Below are 16920 nucleotides of genomic sequence, written 5' to 3' on the forward strand. Positions count from 1 at the left end.
TATTTTTTTATAGTCCACATATGAGGGAAATTGATAGGGGCTGAGACACCAAGTCTAGGGTTCTGTTCCACTGTGCAGGACTTGCCTCATTGCCTTGGCCTCACCCTCACTTCTCGCTGCCCCTCTCTTCCGGTGGAAGTTGCTTTGCTACCTGAGAGCAAAGTGTGCTGGCTGGACATGAATAGCTTGTGTGATGTGAGCCTCACAGAGCAACCAAAGAGTTAAGTGGAAGACAGTCACTCTTTTTTTTTTTTTGGGGGGGGGGGTGCCCGCACTGTGTAGCATGCGGGATCTTAGTTCCTTGACCAGGGATTGAACCCATGCCCCCTGTATTGGGAGTGCAGAGTCTTATCCACTGGGAAGGAAGCCCCAACAGTCACTCTTTACACTCCCCATCTGAGATCCTGGTTAGAAGAGCCACCACAAATTTTCCTGCTCTTTTTTTCCCTTTGTGCACTGTGTCCTGCCACCAAATACTCTTTTGGGACACAGAATGTATTTTTTTTTTTTTCCTTTCTTTCCAGTTCCTTTTGGCAGAAGGGTCAGGAAGAACATATAATATTTGTGGAATCCATCAGTTCCACAGACACCTGGGCTGAATGTGGACCACAGAGAGAACTTGTTTGTCCCATGTGACTGCTGCTTAGGAGAGTAAAGATGAGGGTGCTTAGAATCCACAAAACATCTTAGGTGAGGGAATTTCCCAGCATATCCTGAAACATTCCCAGCCTCTATCCTGCCTTTTCCACTAAATAAAGACTTCTCTGACCTCTCCAGCTGGGATGAATTTCTTCATCCCAAATGCAAACCCCACCTCGAATCTCAGTGGCCATGCTCCTACTTAGCACTTCATCATTCTCTGTATCACTTATCTGGTTCTCTTGGCAGACTGTAAATTCTTCCAGTAGAACGACCACTTCTTAATCACACTACCACCAGCACCATCACCCAATACCTAATAATAATATTGATAATGATAATAGCAACTTCTATTTATCAAATGCTTATTGTGTCATAGACTAGTCAAACAATATCTTACTTCATCTTGCATCAGCCTACTGAGGTCAGTAGTATTACCATTCTCATTTAAGAAAATTTCCAAGGGTTACGTAGAAGCAAGAGAAGGACCTAGGATTTTCAACACAGGTTTGTCTGATTCTCTAATTCCCAAGCTGTTGTTCCCAACTTCTATGGTCTCCTGCCTACCAGAGTGGCTGGGAAAATAGGCCTTCAACAAGGGAATTCCAACCTTGCCTTACTAAGAATCAGCACTGTCCGAACAGAAAGAAGACATACGGTGTCGTTTTATCCCACACTCTCATCTCACCGATGAGGGAATTAAAGCCAAAGAGGGGAAAGTGAGTCAACCAAGGTGGCCCAGCCAGCTGGTAGCACAGCACAACCGCCAGCCCCCGCCATTTCCCCTGCTGCCTGCCACCTCTCTGCCTCTCACCTTCCTAAAGAGTTTCCCAGGGACAGGAATTGCTTGGTATTGGGAGAGATTAAGCAGGAAGAGGGTGTGGGCACAAATGTATGTCATGTTCCCTGATCATGCTGCATAGAAAACCAGGGACATCTCAGCCTCCCCGAAGCTTTACTTTCCTGAAAAGTTGTGCATAGATCAAATGCTGACTTTCCCATTCCGGTAAGTCAGCCTCCAGAGTGTGAGTCAGTCTGGTGTGTGGCTGGGAGTCTGTGCATTGGCTCTGTATTTGTGCTGGCTGTCAGTTGACGGTATGTGTATGGACTTTAGAACATACAAGATTATATATACGTATACATATAGTATATGGTCCATATACAGATGGTATATACGGGGAGACATAATGTGTGTATATATATATGTATGTATGTGTATTATATATATATGTATATACACACACATATATGAAACCTCATGAAATTATTTTTCCATTGTAGTCTGTGTCCCTGGGTTATTGTTTAGCCCACTATTGGCATTTTATACCAGATAACTCTCTGTTGTGGGAGCTGCCCTGTACACTACAGGATGTTTAGCAGCATCCCAGGCCTGTACCCACTAGATGCCAATAGCATCTTCCTGCCCTACATTGTGACAATCAGAAATATTCCCAGACATTGCAAAATGTTCCCTGAAGGAAAAATGTGCCCTGGTCGAGAACCACAGATTTAGCCTCCTGTCTTTCTTAGTCCTTTGGTGGAGAGTGGGATGCTAATTGGTGAAGAGAGCAAATATCCAAAACTTCAGCTAGGATTTACACCGTAAGGATACTCTAACCTGCAATTTGAAAATATTCTTATGGTTTCCATGTGTTGCATGCTTGCTTCGTGCCCAATAGGAGGCTAAGGGATTTAGCTCACTTACTCCTCACAAGAACCCTGTGGGAAAGCTATTTTTTCCACATTGCAGAAGAAGAAACTGAGGCTCAGAGAACTTCATCTAAAAAGCCACACAGTTAACAAGCAGCAGGGAAAATGTTAAGACCAGGTTTGTGTTCTTCACCTCCGTGTGAGTGTTTCTGTCCAATGGGCAAAGTTCATGCTGGGTGTGTACTGTAATCTCTTAGGTGCATGGGGCAGAAATAAAGCTTGAGAACCACTGCTCTGTGCTCTGTCCCTTGTTGGTTGGTAATTCCAGAAACAATGAATATCAGGGTTGGAAGAGACCATCAGGATAATCTATCCAAGGAGATATTAACCTGATAATCATACAAATAATGAGTAGGAGAACTATAGGGGGTACTCTGATGGAAAGGTGCATATAACTGGGGAACAGACCTGGCCTGGGGTCAGGAGAAGCTTGCCCAGAGAGTGGATAAGTAGGAATTACTGGGCACAGTGAAAAGGAAGACAGTATAAGCAGAAGAGAGATCCCTAAGGTGACAGGACAGGACAACCTGACCCAGGCTGGATATGCAGAGGGATTTCCTAGGGTTGGCAGAAACCCACTGAAGAAAGGGACACAGGATACAGGGACTTGGAAGTCCTACAGGGGTGGGGATGAGGGTGAGGAGGAGTGACTGTCATAAAAATCACAGAACCCCATCCAATACCATCTCCCATTTTCAGAGGAAGAAACAGACCCAGAGAAGTCACTTGTTCCAGGACATACAACTAGGGGATCACACAGATGGTATGAGAACTCAGATATCCTGCCTCTGATTCAATGATATTTCTAGGTACAATGCTACCTCCTTCAGGTTCCCTGGCACTGCCTGTCCCTCCTTTCACCCCAGAAGGAGTACCCCAGCCCTTGGAGCTTCCCACTTTACCCCAAAGTGTGGTGAAGATGCTGTTCTAAGACCATGTGTACCCTGAACACTGCTCACAGGACCATGACTCAGGAATTGCCACCCAAAAAAGGGGGAGTCCATGCTTGGGCTCAAGTACTGGATCAGGAACCAGGAACACCTAAGTAACTCATGAACACAGAGGCAGAAGATACAAAATAGTGGTCCACAGCTGGGATCTGACTCGGGTGTGTTTTGTTTGGCCAAGCAATGTTTTCAAATGTTTTTGAAATGTATTGCCACCATTTAAAAATCAGATTTCATATAAAATGCAGATTTCTAGCCTGCATGACAACCTGGAGCTGCTGTGTACCCCTCCTCTCTTTTCCCAGGTGCCCACTCATCCGTTCTGTTCCACCTGCCCACCCCGTTCCACAGACGTGCTCTGCCAACAGGAGCACAGCAGACCTGCAGCACTGTGTGCCTGCCCTGCCCGGTCCCACAGCAGCCCTTTAAAGATCTGCAGTGACCTTGGAATGGCTTCTCAAGTCTTCTGCCTGCAACTGGAACTCTCAACACCGGTTCCTTCAGTCGTCCCTCCTCTGATTTAGACAGCAGTCTCCTCCCTGTCCTGTTACCCTCTCTCTGACCACACTCCTTAAAGGGATGCATTCAGAACCCAGAACAATGCTCCCCAGGGGGGCTGACCCAGGCAGAGGGTTTAAAGAAAGTCTTTATATTACACACCATTAGTTTTCAACCTGGCAACCAGACCAGAGAGCACAATGTCAACCCAAATTGAAAGAAGCCTCACAACAAACAAAGTTGATTCTCTCTTATGACTCCAGCTAAATAGAATAACCCCCAGGGGAGAACATCAAATCATTTCCTGAGACTCTACACAGGCAAACCTGGAACAATGTGGGAGGAATGACAAGCATCTTGAAACATTTTTTCATTTGTAAGTATAAGCAGTGAGAAGAATCTAAGGAAAATACTTGTAAAAACCCTTGTAAAATGACAGTGATCTAACTGGCTGTTTGAGGTTACTGCTGGTTCTCTCTGCTCCCAGAGTGAACCTGGGTAGACTCCTTTTGTCCTCTGAGGTTAAAACTTCACAGAAGAAAGCAAGAAAACTAATGGTGCTTATAGGAAAAACACTGGCCTGGGAGTGTGCTACTCTGGGGACTTTCCTCCAATCTGCTTCTGACTATTGAGAGCTCTCAGGTAGGTCACTTAACTCTGCGCCTCAGTTGCCTCATTTGTGCAATGAGGTCGTTGAATCAGACTGGAGTTTCCACAAACCAGGGCAGCACATCCATGACACGGGTCGTGTGTGTAGTGCTTCCCAGCTTTTTCTCCAGACACAGGTTCCCTGGAATGGTGATCATTTACTTAACGCTCCCTTTAAAACTGACTTCAATTCTAGTCATAATTTTTTAGCCTATCCTCATCCTAGAACATTTACAATATCACAGGCGTGATGCGTTAACTATGATTCCAAAGCATATTAAAATAAATACTCAGGAGTGAAAACTTAAAATAGTATTTGTCCACATACCACCTAAAATCATCTTATTTGCATACAACACTTTGGGGACACCATACTTTGGGTTCATGGGTAGACTTCGGGAATCCCTTGAATACCCTAAAACTGTATACTTGGTTGTATGTGGGAGAGGGGGGGATTTTTGTGGGGAGAGAGTGCATAAATTTGGTGTGATTCTCAAAGTTCTGTCTGTTCTATAAAAAAGCTGAGAACCACTGCCTCCAGCTGGGTCCCTAAGAACCCGTTGGTTCTAGAGAAGGGACTGGGCAAAAGGACAGAAGTTTCTAAATGGCCTGCCTGGAGCTCTTTTCAGCAAGTTTCCTCCTATCCTCCTTTTTAAAGGTCTTCTAATTGATAGAGGCAATACCATTCAGTTACTTGGTGGGGTGGGAGTGGGAGGGCTTCTCTTGGACCTGAGCCTGGGAATTCCACAGGGCACAGCCTAATCCTGGCTCCTTCTAAATTCTGGGTAGGTTAGTCTTGGAGGTGCTGGAGTGATAGCACCCTGGAGAAAGGAGCAGGGCTTTGCTTAAAGTGACTTCATAAACACTTGGTAAAAGCCCACAAAACCAGAATCACACTGAGCACAGCTTCAGCAGATCATTCCTTTCTCCTCGGAGGACTCGGAAGTTCAGCTCTGCAGGATTGTTGCATGGAAAGGGGCAAGAATTATACTCGCTCTCCCTCCAGCACTGCTTTGCCTGGAGGAACTCCCTGCTATTTCTCCACCTGCTTGTTTTGCAGGCAAACTCCCATATGTCTGACCTGAACTGTTAAATGGCTTTGACAATCTGGCTATAGGAATAGGCCCACGACTTTCTCAGGCCCTGGAAGTGAGAGTGTACTGCTTCAAGCAGACAAAATATATCACATAGTAGCCTGGATCCTGCCCTGTAGAAACTGGACGGGGAGCTTCCCAAGAGGAGAGGCAGAGTTATTCATCAAAGAGCAGTTAGTAGACATGCAATAAATGTTGAATGAATGAATGACAACTACTACTCAGGGAAATTATATGTGCCATATACAGGGATGGAAAAGGTAATCAAGAAAAGCTTCATAGTAGAGGTGATATTTGAATGAGGCCTTGGGGTGGAGTATAATTTTAATAGCACAGGAAGATGCTATGATGTGATTAAACACAGGGGTTCTGGAGTCTGGCATCCAATTGGTTTTGAATTCTGACACTCCCATGTGCCTGGTGTGCCCCTGTGCAAATTTCTTAACCTCTATAAGCCTGAGAGTCCTCACTTACAAAATAGGGATAAGGACTATATGTGAGCATGCAATGAGAAAAACCACCCAGCACACTTAGCACAGAGCCTCAGCAAACGTTCCTCGTAGTCCTCATCAGCATCCTCAGCAGCCAGCATCAGAGAGGAAAACGGGGTGGACATTCCATGGGGTGGGACTTGAGTGGAGCACAGAGGAAGCAGCCGGTTTGCCTATGATGTCCATCATGTCCAGCATGATCAGGCCACCTGAGCTACTACTCTTGGCTGAAGCTTGCCATCCTGCTCACAGACTTCAGAGGGGCACACTGAAGGAAAGATCAACCCCCTCACCCTTCTCTGAAGGCTTTGTTCTGATTGGCTGCATTGCCCTGTGCTGTCCAGTGGCCTGGACCTGCATTCCTCCTCTGACTGTGGGGTGCTTGGCATCAGGACAGAGCCTCCAGGGCCCAGCCATGGGGAGCTCCTACATCTGAAGGCCCTTCTCATGGTTGCATTCCCCTTGGAGAGCACTAAAAAAGGAGGCCCAGCAGCCACAGTGTCAATCAACATCAAAGGAGTCAGGATGCAGGGCGAGCCATAGAACTGCCAGAGGCTGGTGCTGAACTTTTGCTCTTGAGCAGGTCCAGCTAGGCCTGCACATCTCTGGAGCAGGTGTCCCTCAGTGCCTTGGATCCTGGTGGATCCTGTTCATTCCTCACTTATTATCATGCCCTGTGTATCAGACTTAGATGCTTTCTATTTTCTTCATTGCACTGATATTATATCATGGCAGTAAGTGTTACATCTCTTGTATCAGGATAGTGCTGGCCACATACTAAGCACTCCCTTAGTATTTGCCGAGATTTGGAAGAATGAATGAATGAGTATCCACAGTGCCTGGCACATAGTAGATGTTCCATCAACAGTTGTCAAATGGTGAGAGTTTGCCTCCTTGGCTGGGGAACAGGAATGAGGGTGGTAGCAGAGGGAGAGAATTTTGTTCAGGGAAGGCTTCCTGGAGGTGGCTTTTGAGCTAGACCTTAAAAGATGGAATGAAGTCCCACAAGGAAGGCTGAGCAGTGGAGCATTCCAAACAGAAGGTACAAGTATTTAGACAGGACAAGTATTGGGGACCTTTGAGAAACTGGGAATAGTTTGGCTTGGCAGGAGGGCTGGAAAGGTAAAGAGAAATTATAGGAAGCTATGCTTGGAGAAGCTTCCCCAATATGGTAGAGCGTCTCGAAGGCCACGCTAAAGAAGGGGAGGCTGCCTCATCAGGCAGTAGAGAGCCAGTGATGGTCTTTAAGGAGGGAAGTGACGTGATCCGACCACTGCTTTAAAAAGAATAACATGGCAATGCCTTGCAGAGTGGATTTGAGGCGGGAGGGAGGCAGAAAACAAAGATCTGAAGCCAAAAACACACAGAACATATGAACAGGGTTTAACATACCACAGGGTTTAATGTAACGTTGATTTAAAACAATGAGCAAGGAAGGGAGAGTCTGAGATGAAGTTTAAGCGCCTTCGTGGTGCATTGAAAGGGGAACAGCTTGAGTAAAGAAAGAAGTCAGGAGGAGCAGCAGAAGGGGTTGGGAGCCTGAATGGTGCTGAGGAGATGAGCACTGGGAGGGTCCAGGGCTGGGTGAGCTGCCAGGGAGGCTAGCGGAGAAGAGCATGGTTATTTACTTACTGTGGAAAAAGACAGGAGGACAGGCGGTGAGGCTGGCTGGAGAGGAAAGAAGCAGGAGATCTGACCTGACTAGTTAAACCACTTTACTAAGAACCACAGCTGAACCAGAACTATAGCTGAACCGAACCAACTCTGAATCTGAGTGTGTGTGTGTGTGTGTGTGTGTGTGTGTGTGTGTGTGTGTGTGTGTGTGTGTGTGTGTATGCACCCGCCTGCCTGAGCTGGAGAGGCACAGGGGTTTGCTTTTCTCAAGTTTGTTCCTGTGTGAACAGACCTTTCTAATCCCTTGTACTCACAGAGAAGGAAACATCAGCTGTAGCTCTGTTTCCAGAAACCTTCACAGCACCCCTCTACCAGTGACCCTTGCCCCCAGGTTTCTAGGGCCAGAATCTGCAGCCAGGTCTCTGGGTTGGAGGGCCCAGAGTGTAGAATCCTACAGGGCAGCCTATATACTATATTAAGACTCTCCAGCAAGCTCAGGCCTTTGTCTGAGCAAGGGAAAAGCTGGGCAATCCAGAGCCTGCATTGCAAAGATGGGGCGGGTCAATGCATGCCCAGTGGGGACAGAGGATGCGTTGTCATTGTCCCAGCAGATTGAGGTGGGAATGCTGGGAAGGCAGGATCGCCTTTCAGCAAGGTGCTTCGTTAGCCCAAGATGAAGATTTCGTTCCTCTGCTTTGCTGGGGTGCTTGACTTTGTTCCATGATTACTTTCTACCTCTGAGCAGATGTAACCTATAGCTCTGTGATCCATGGTATTTTAGTAAAAGAGATTTGTAATCTTTTTAGTAGCAGAACTCTTTCTTCAAAATGACATCTTGCACTAAATCCCAACATATAAAATATATTTTTAAATGAGTGATTAACATGTTCCTTAGTCTGTTTGAATCTTTATTTTTTGGTGGCAAAGATGTTGTTATTTTCAAAATCTTGAAGGACGTACAGGAGACTGCAGGGTTCTTTGGAGCATGGCGTGAAAACCACTGATAAGTCCTCCCTTTCGCGGGTGTTAGGGTTCTGAGTCATCACAGGTCACTATCTCATCTTTCACAAAGTGAGATTAAAAACACAAGGTCACTGCCATCATGTCTCACAAAGCAAGATAAAGATAACACAAGGGCACTGAAGCATTTCACAGTATTTCCCTGGTTAAAATGGAACAAGAGGGAACTAGCATTGTGTGTTGGAAAGAGAAAGGATGGTGCAGAAAAAGGTCTGGGCCCTGTGTTTGACTCTGAGCCCTGGAGTTTTGGCTCTAGTCTTTGGAGAGTTAGCACGAACTGGGTGACACCTGAGAAGTCCCTTCCTGTCTTTGGACTCAAGAGTCCCCATTCACGGAGGTCACTTCGCCTGAGGGTCTAGGCTGTGGCTGCCGCTCAGCATGTTTGGCACAGAAGGTTGCACTATAGTTAACCACACAGGTATACTAAGTGTGGCACAGAATGGATGCAGCCCCTCTACACATCCAAATTTACATATGACAATGAGTTCTGTAGGGTGACTACACGCCGAGCAATGCAAATGAACTCTTGGAAGGTCTCAAGTGGTCCCAGGAGGTACGGAAGGGCAGCAAATGAAGACACAGTTATGCGCCCAGGCCTGAAGCCAGACCTAGATGTCAGTCCTGACTGTATCAGTTACTAGCTGTGGGATCCTGGCCAAGATGCTTACCCTCTTGCTTTCTCCATCTGTAAAATGGGAACAGCATGGTGCCTCCCTGGCAGGGTCGCTGGGCTGGTCAATATGAGGCTGCACAGTGGGGAAGGCTCTGATTATACCCAGACCTAGCTTCAGATCCTGTCTCTTCTACTGATACGTAAAGTGATTCTGTAAATCTTAGTTTCCTCATTTGTCAAACAGAGATAAAAATTAAATCAGACATGCTTGTAAAACACTATAGTTAGCCCTGTACTTGGAATACAGTAAAAATCCAGTGGAAAAAATGATATGGCCAAGTGTAAGGAAAATTTGTAGGAAATAGTACCAGCTATAGATGAAGATGGGGGAAGCTGGATGATGCACTAGAGTGAGGACTGGACTGGCACCCTGGCCATACTCCACTTCTTGAGTGACCTCCAGAAGAGCTCTTCCTCTTTCTGGGCTACCGTCTCTCCATCTGTACAAGGAGGGTGTTGCACTCTACAATTGAATTCTAATATTCTCTGGGTTTATGGTGGACTTTCAGCTTCTAGTTACAGACCCTCAGAGTGATCTGGGAGTCAATGTCCAGGGTCCCAACTAAATGCCTTTAAGATCAGGTGCACGTCAGGCATGAGTGAAGTTAGCCATCTTGAATTCTGTTGTTTTCAATACAGTCACAAAACTGACCTATTAAACATGAAGGAATATTCTTCATATCCACCAAGAAATGTGCTCACTCCCATTTCTCTTGAACCACTGACAAAGCCTCAAATTTGAAGAGACTAGAGGGAAAGGGGACTAAGTCAGGGCATTCAAGCCCCACCTAAAGGTGGCATCTGTTATTCAGCAACGGTTGATCGTTGCCAAACAGAATGAAGGTTCAATGCCACTAGAGCTTCCAGATTTTCAAAAGTTGGAAGTCGGTATTTTTTGTGTGAAATCTTCTGATCATTAAGGTTGGCAAACAATTCAAAATCTTTTAAGCACAATACTTCTACAATTAGATTGAGCTCATGAGTGGCATTTTGCAATTTCAGGTGTAATCAGTTTCTAAAACATATCAGCAAGTATTGGCTGCTGCAGTTCAATGCTCCCCACCTCCAATCCCCCAACAGAACATGGGAACGTTACTCCAGAGAATGCATGCTGATCACATTTGGTAGAACCCGGGATGAGTATCTGATCCAAAAGCAGCTCTCCATGGCCATTGTTTTCAAACTTCAGGATCCATAAAAATCACTTGGGAACAAAGCAGCCTAGGAGTTTTGGTACAGGAATCCCTCAGGCACCACCCACAGAAATTCTGATTTAGCAAGTCTGAGGTGGGCCTCGGGAATCTGCCCAGATGATCACTAGGTCTCCCTTTGGGAAAATGATCTCAGGTCTAGCCAGGGGCCAGTAAAATGGACGACCGTGGAAGTCCTGGCCGACGTGGGTGCCTGGCACTGGAGGGTGATCAGCCGAACTGACTGCTGTAACTGAAGGGACACAGACCGAGGACAGTTATCTGCCTCTTCCAGGGAGCATGCACAGGGACCCACTCATGTTACTCACTTACCAGGAATTTATTTTAAGAATTCACAGAGAAGAAAGATAAGAAACAATCTGAGCTGCAGAGCCAAACCACCCGGAGGCGAGAATATTGTTCAGCCACTGGACTGTTTTCACTCTTAGTGACTAGGTTATCTCATCTCTCCATTAGCAGTGGGCATCTGTCACTTCCTCCTCTGAGTAGGAGCATTGTTCTGTGCCTGACTCCTATCTTACTGCTCTCTAAGAATCAAGGTCTGATTGGTTCAGCCAGTCCCCAGCCAAGGCACAGTGCTCCTATTGGATAGAGCATACACACTATTATGTCTTTGGGTCAAGCTGCCATTCTGTATTGTGTCATCTGTAGTCAGGGTACCAAGGTCAGGTAATGCTAAGCATGCCAACCTATGTGTCAAGGGCCTCCCAGAGGAAGGTTAGGGGGCAGTAAGCTCCTTGCCTGGACCACCTGCTATGATAATGCAGGTGAGGAAAATATCCAAAATGGCCAAAGAGATAGAGGCTCTATGAGTCTGAAGGTACATATGCTCCAACACGGGAGCTTTCAGCCCTGGCTGGTGCCAGACGCTACACATGAACAGGAGACTAGCCTAGTGGGTGAGGGTACAGGCTCTGGAGTCACACTGCTTGGGTTCTTATTCTGGCTGCACTATTCTCCACCTGTGTGACCTTGGGTAAGTTACTCTCTCTAAACTTGAGTTTCCCAGTCTTCCAGTAAGAATGATTATAATAATACCTCACAAAGGGCTTGTGAGGGTTAAATGAAATCCTGGGTGTAAAGCCTTTAGCACAGAGCCTGGCACAGAGCAAAAGACAATATTTAGGTTAAAAGGGAAAAAAAGAAACCTACAGAGAGTTTCTCTTCTCAGAAAACTTTCTCAGAGAAGAACAGAACAACATTGCAAGAGGAAACCCAAGTTCTGGGGAAATATGAGCTAGCAGTGCTATTCTGCAAGTATAGAAAATAGATGTGGATTAGAGGGCATATGTCATGTGGTGCAGTGGGGGTGGAAGGGGAAAAAGCACTGGGACAGGAGGACACCTGGGTGTGTGTCCTCACTCTGCCATTCTGTACCTAACCCTGTGACCAACCAACCATAAGCAAGGCCCTTCCTATGCCTTGGCCTTACTTTCTCCATCTCTAAAATGAGGGGATTGGGCCCTCTGACCTCAAAGGGCACTTCCCACTCTAAAACACTGGAATCTTCTGAGGATCAAGAATGAAAGAAGAAGAAACAAAGACTTAGTCAAGTAACTTGAGATTCTGGAATAGATGTTTTTACAGGGAAATTTACTCTAGGAAATTTACTTTAGGCTGAAATAACAGCCAAATTTGCTGGGATAAGATGATTTAATTGGGATCTAAGAATTGTCTTCAAGAATGTAAAGGAGGACATCACCTGGAAACAGGATTAAGCTGGTCCTGTGCCATCCATGAGTGGATGGCAGACCCTGCCACATTTCCTGGGGACCATTCTGGCAAGTAGGCATCATCCCCCAGGTGGCTTTAGGGCACAGTCTCTCACTTCATTCAGATCTCTACTCAGATACCCCCTCCTCACTCTCTCCTCCTAACCCTGTTCCTGACTCTAAGCCTACCTCTAACTACCCAGTCTAAACTGTCATTTCTGTCACTTTCAAGGCCCTTAACCTACACTGTGCATCACTTTATATATCGTCTGACTCCCTCAAAGGGCCATCAGCTCTACCTCCACCAGGGCAGAGATGTCTGCTTTCATTGTTGAATCACCAGCTCTTAGAACAGGGCCTTGGACATAGCAAATTCTCAATAAACATTGGGGACAGAAAAGAAGAAGGAGAAGAAGGAAGAGAGGAAGGAGAGTGAGAGGGGAAGTCATCCTACAATAAAACATTCTCTTTTGTCCTGGTGAACAAAACCTGAAGTTAAAGAATTAATTTCTAATTGTTAAAATTCAGAACTCAGCCTGCTAATGAGGAAAGGAACTGGGGGAACAGCAATCATCCCCCTTACTCCTGCAAAGGTTTCTCTACACGGAGCCCTGTGTAGAGGGCAGTGGAGGCACTGCCCCAGGGCAGGGGGACCGCAGGAGGATGTGCACTTGAGAACAGACATTCTACCTGGAGCAGACCCTGACTCAGGAAGGCTCTCCCCCTTGATTGTGGAGGCTGTTTGCTGGCCTTGCATGGGGCTTTGAAGGCTTGGACATTCAGGAACTGTCCTGAAATTTCCCCTCTTCCACAGCCAGGAGGCCTGTTAACTTTCAGGAACTTGATTGTCTAGGGAATATAAACAAAAGAACAAAGGCAAAATCCACACGTTGGAAGGAAAGGAATCTCAGAGCTAATGGAATATGAAACCTGCTTGGAATTGAAATACCACCCAGAGTGGCATGCAGAAAGAATACCAACACAAACCCCCTGGGGAGGGGTCCAGATAAACCAACAAAATTCTATCCTGGTTCTCAGTCTATGTTCACAAGAATTTCATAGAAGGGGCACATGTCCCCAGAGCTTGGGCTTCTCCTTGCAAAGCAACCTTGGCTGCCAGTTGTGCCTCCTCTGGTCTCAGAAAGCAGAAGGGAGATCCCAGCAGGCTTTCTTCCTTCCTTCCTTTCTTCCTCCCTTCCTTCCTTCCTCTCTCTCCTTCTCTCTCTCTCTCTCCCTCTCTCTCTCCCTCTCTCTCTCTCTCTCTCTCTCTCTCTCTCCCTTCCTTTCTTCCTTTCTTTCTTAACATCTTTACTGGAGTATAATTGCTTTAAAATGTTGTGTTAAGTTTCTGCTGTATAACAAAGTGAATCAGCTATACATATACATATATCCCCATATCTCCTCCCTCTTGCGTCTCCCTCCCACCCTCCCTATCCCACCCCTCTAGGTGGTCATAAAGCACCGACCTGATCTCCCTGTGCTATGCAGCTGCTTCCCACTAGCTATCTATTTTACATTTGGTAGTGGATATATGTCCATGCCACTCTCTCACTTCATCCCAGCTTATCCTTCCCCCTCTCCATGTCCTCAAGTCCATTCTCTACATCTGCGATATGGTCTCTTTTCAGGGAGTACTGTGAAGCAAGCATCAGGGACCTGCGGGCCAGCACAGCATTTTTACTTTATGGGCTGTATGACTTTTGGCAGATTCCCTCCCCACTGCAGGACTCAGTTCCTCCTTCCATAGAAAGAGATCTGGGCTGCATTTGGGCACCTTTTTCTCTGTTCTTTCAAACCTCCTTGCCAGCAGTCTCGAAGCCTTTGGTGTACTTTTCTGACCTGCTCTCTCCCCCCACCCCTCCACATCTCTTTTTTTTTGTTGGCAGATAAACTGTTTCCTGCTTGATGAGGAATTTCATCTCCAGAATGGGGAACCACTTTGAGTCTCAGTCACAGACACCTGGGGTGAGGAGGGCTCCCATGGTTGCCAGACCTCGGTTCATTTTTCCTCTATGGCACCGGGGCTAATGGGCTTGCTCTTCCTTTCTCTTTCTCTCTCTAGAATCAGTGCCAACACCGCCTGCTTTGCCAAGTTCCCCACCATAACATGTGACAGCGGGACACCCCAAAGGGAAAAAGCTACCAAGAAGGGCCTTGAGTCCTTGGCTTTGGGTGAGAAGGTAGAACTCTCCCAATATATGACTCTGGGCCTTTAAGGGGTTCCTTCTCTGCTAAGCAGCAGCAACTTCCTGAACTATGAGAGGGAAATTAGAACTGTGACCAGCCAACTCAGAGAGCTTTTGTGAGAATCAGTTGGAAAAATAGTTTCGGAGGAAACCTTTGAATTGTTACTTAGACCCTTGGGTCCAAGACTCTCAGCCACTGCTCTGACCTCCTGACCCTCTAAAGGGCTATTCCCTCACTGTGCCCATCCTGTTAGCCTCTCTAGCAATAGCAATGCCGTTTGAGCATGGGCTCTGGAATCAGACTGCCTGGATATTCATACTGGCTCTCTTGCCTACCAGCTGTGTGATCTTCAGCAAGTTAATTTACCTCTCTGATCTTCAGTTTCCTCATCTGAAAGCGAGGATAAAATAGAACCTACCTCAAGTGTTGCTGTGAGATAGTATATAAAAAAGTATCTGACGCAGCACCTAAGATATGTTAGTTCCTATTGCTGTTAGTGTTCTCTCTTTAAAGACCCCCCAGTCTGCTGGTGACAGCCCAGCCATCACTGATGGGATCAGTGTAAGACTCGACATAACTAATGAAACTACTATACAAGGCATCCTGTAAACAGTGAGTTCGCAAGGTATGGTCCACAGACCTTGGAGAATTCTCAAGACCCTTTCTAGGCATCCCTAAAGCCAAAACTATTTTCAAGAAAATACTACCTTAAAAGGAATGAAGTTCTGACACATGCTACAACATAGATGAACCTTGAGGACATTATGTTAAGTGAAACAAACCATACACAAAGGACAAATATTGTAAGTTTCTTTTTGTAAGAAATGTCTAGAATAGGCAAATTCATAGAGATAGAAAGTAGATTAGAGGTTACCAGGGGCTGTGGGAAGTAGGAATCGGAAGTCACCGCTTAGTGTTTATAGTTTCTGTTTGGAGTGATGAAAATGTTTTGGAGATAGACAGTGTTGGGATGGTGGTACCACATTGTGAATGGTATTTTGTGCCACTAAATTGTATACTTAAAAATGGTTAAAGTGGTTAAAAAACCAATAATGCAATGTGAATGTGAAACATTTTATATGGGTGAATTGTACGGTATGTGAACTATTTCTCAATAAGCGTGTTAAAATATGCAATTATATAATTATAGCACAATTTACTTAAAAAAAAAAAAAAAAGAAAATACTACCTTGCCTTTTTCACTGCAGTGATATTTACACCAAAGGTGCAAAAGCAATGGCAGGCAAAACTGCTGGTACCTTAGCATGAATCAAAATAGTGACTCCCAAGTACATTTCACCACTGTATTCTTTACTGCTAGGCACCAGAAAGAAAGAAAAAAGCCTGTTTCACTTAACACTGTGTTTTATTAAGCTATAAATGTTAATTTTATTAAATCCTGGCCCTTGAGTATACTTCTTGTTAATATTCTGTGTGACAAAATAAAGACAGGCATAAAGTACTTCTGCTGGACACTGTAATACAATAGTTGTCTGGAAGAAAAGCACTCCTGCAGATGTTTGATTTGCAACATGAATTAGCTGCTTTTGTCATGAAAGAACATTTTTACTTGAAGGGACTGACTGCCTAACAAACCTTATTATTCAGATAACAAAGGCGTTTCGCAGACATTTTCTCAAAAATCAATGAAATGAGTCTGTCATGTCAAGGAAAATCACTACCAATGTTTGTTGCCAATGGTAAAATTCAAGATTTCAAGTGAATGTGGGAAGACTTATATTTGCTACCATAAACTCATCAGCTTCCCAATACTTAAAGATTTTTCTAATGAGATTGAAGTAATATTAACGAATGCGAGGTTTTTTTATATATTATAGAATGAAATGTGTTAACATTTGGAAGGCCAGCATAACTCAGTAATCCAATATTTTCCCACTGAGCAATGCATGATATTACAAAATCATGCATGGGTAAAAACTCTGTTTAGTGTAAGTTAGACCAATGTAATAAAATATGAAAAGGTCACTGATATGCTTCTCTATTCCACATGTCAAGTTTTAGCGTAATATCAAAGAAGAATACCCATGATTATCTAAAAAGACCATTAAAATATTTCTCCATTTTCCAACTATGCCTCTGAGCAAAGCCAGACTTTATTTATACACTTCAACAAAACACTGCAACAGATTTAATCAGAACCAAATATGAGAATCAAGTTGTCGTCTATTAAGTCAGATGTTAAAGTTATGAAAAGATATAAAATGCCATTTTTCTCAATATTATTGTTTCTGAAAATTTTTCATAAAGATATGTTAATTATGTTAACATGTAATGGGTTTATTTTTGTTATTTCTGTTATTTTTAAATGAATTAATAAATCAATATTTTTTAAACTTATATGTTTTAATTCCTTATACGGTAAATACTAGTAGATATAATCTACATAAACAAAATTCATCTGTGGTCCTCAATCATTTTTTTTAAGAGAGTAAAATGATCTAAAACCAAGACGTTT

The 16920-nt window shown here is 44.7% G+C and overlaps 1 protein-coding gene across 1 annotated transcript in view; it reads left to right on the forward strand.

Moving 5' to 3' along the window:
* ADRB2 (adrenoceptor beta 2) overlaps positions 1 to 16920 on the forward strand; it is a 65609-nt gene that overhangs the window by 29724 nt on the left and 18965 nt on the right. The window lies entirely within an intron of this gene.

Source organism: Balaenoptera ricei, chromosome 3 (assembly GCF_028023285.1).
Source record: "Balaenoptera ricei isolate mBalRic1 chromosome 3, mBalRic1.hap2, whole genome shotgun sequence".
Classification (NCBI taxonomy): Eukaryota; Metazoa; Chordata; class Mammalia; order Artiodactyla; family Balaenopteridae; genus Balaenoptera; species Balaenoptera ricei.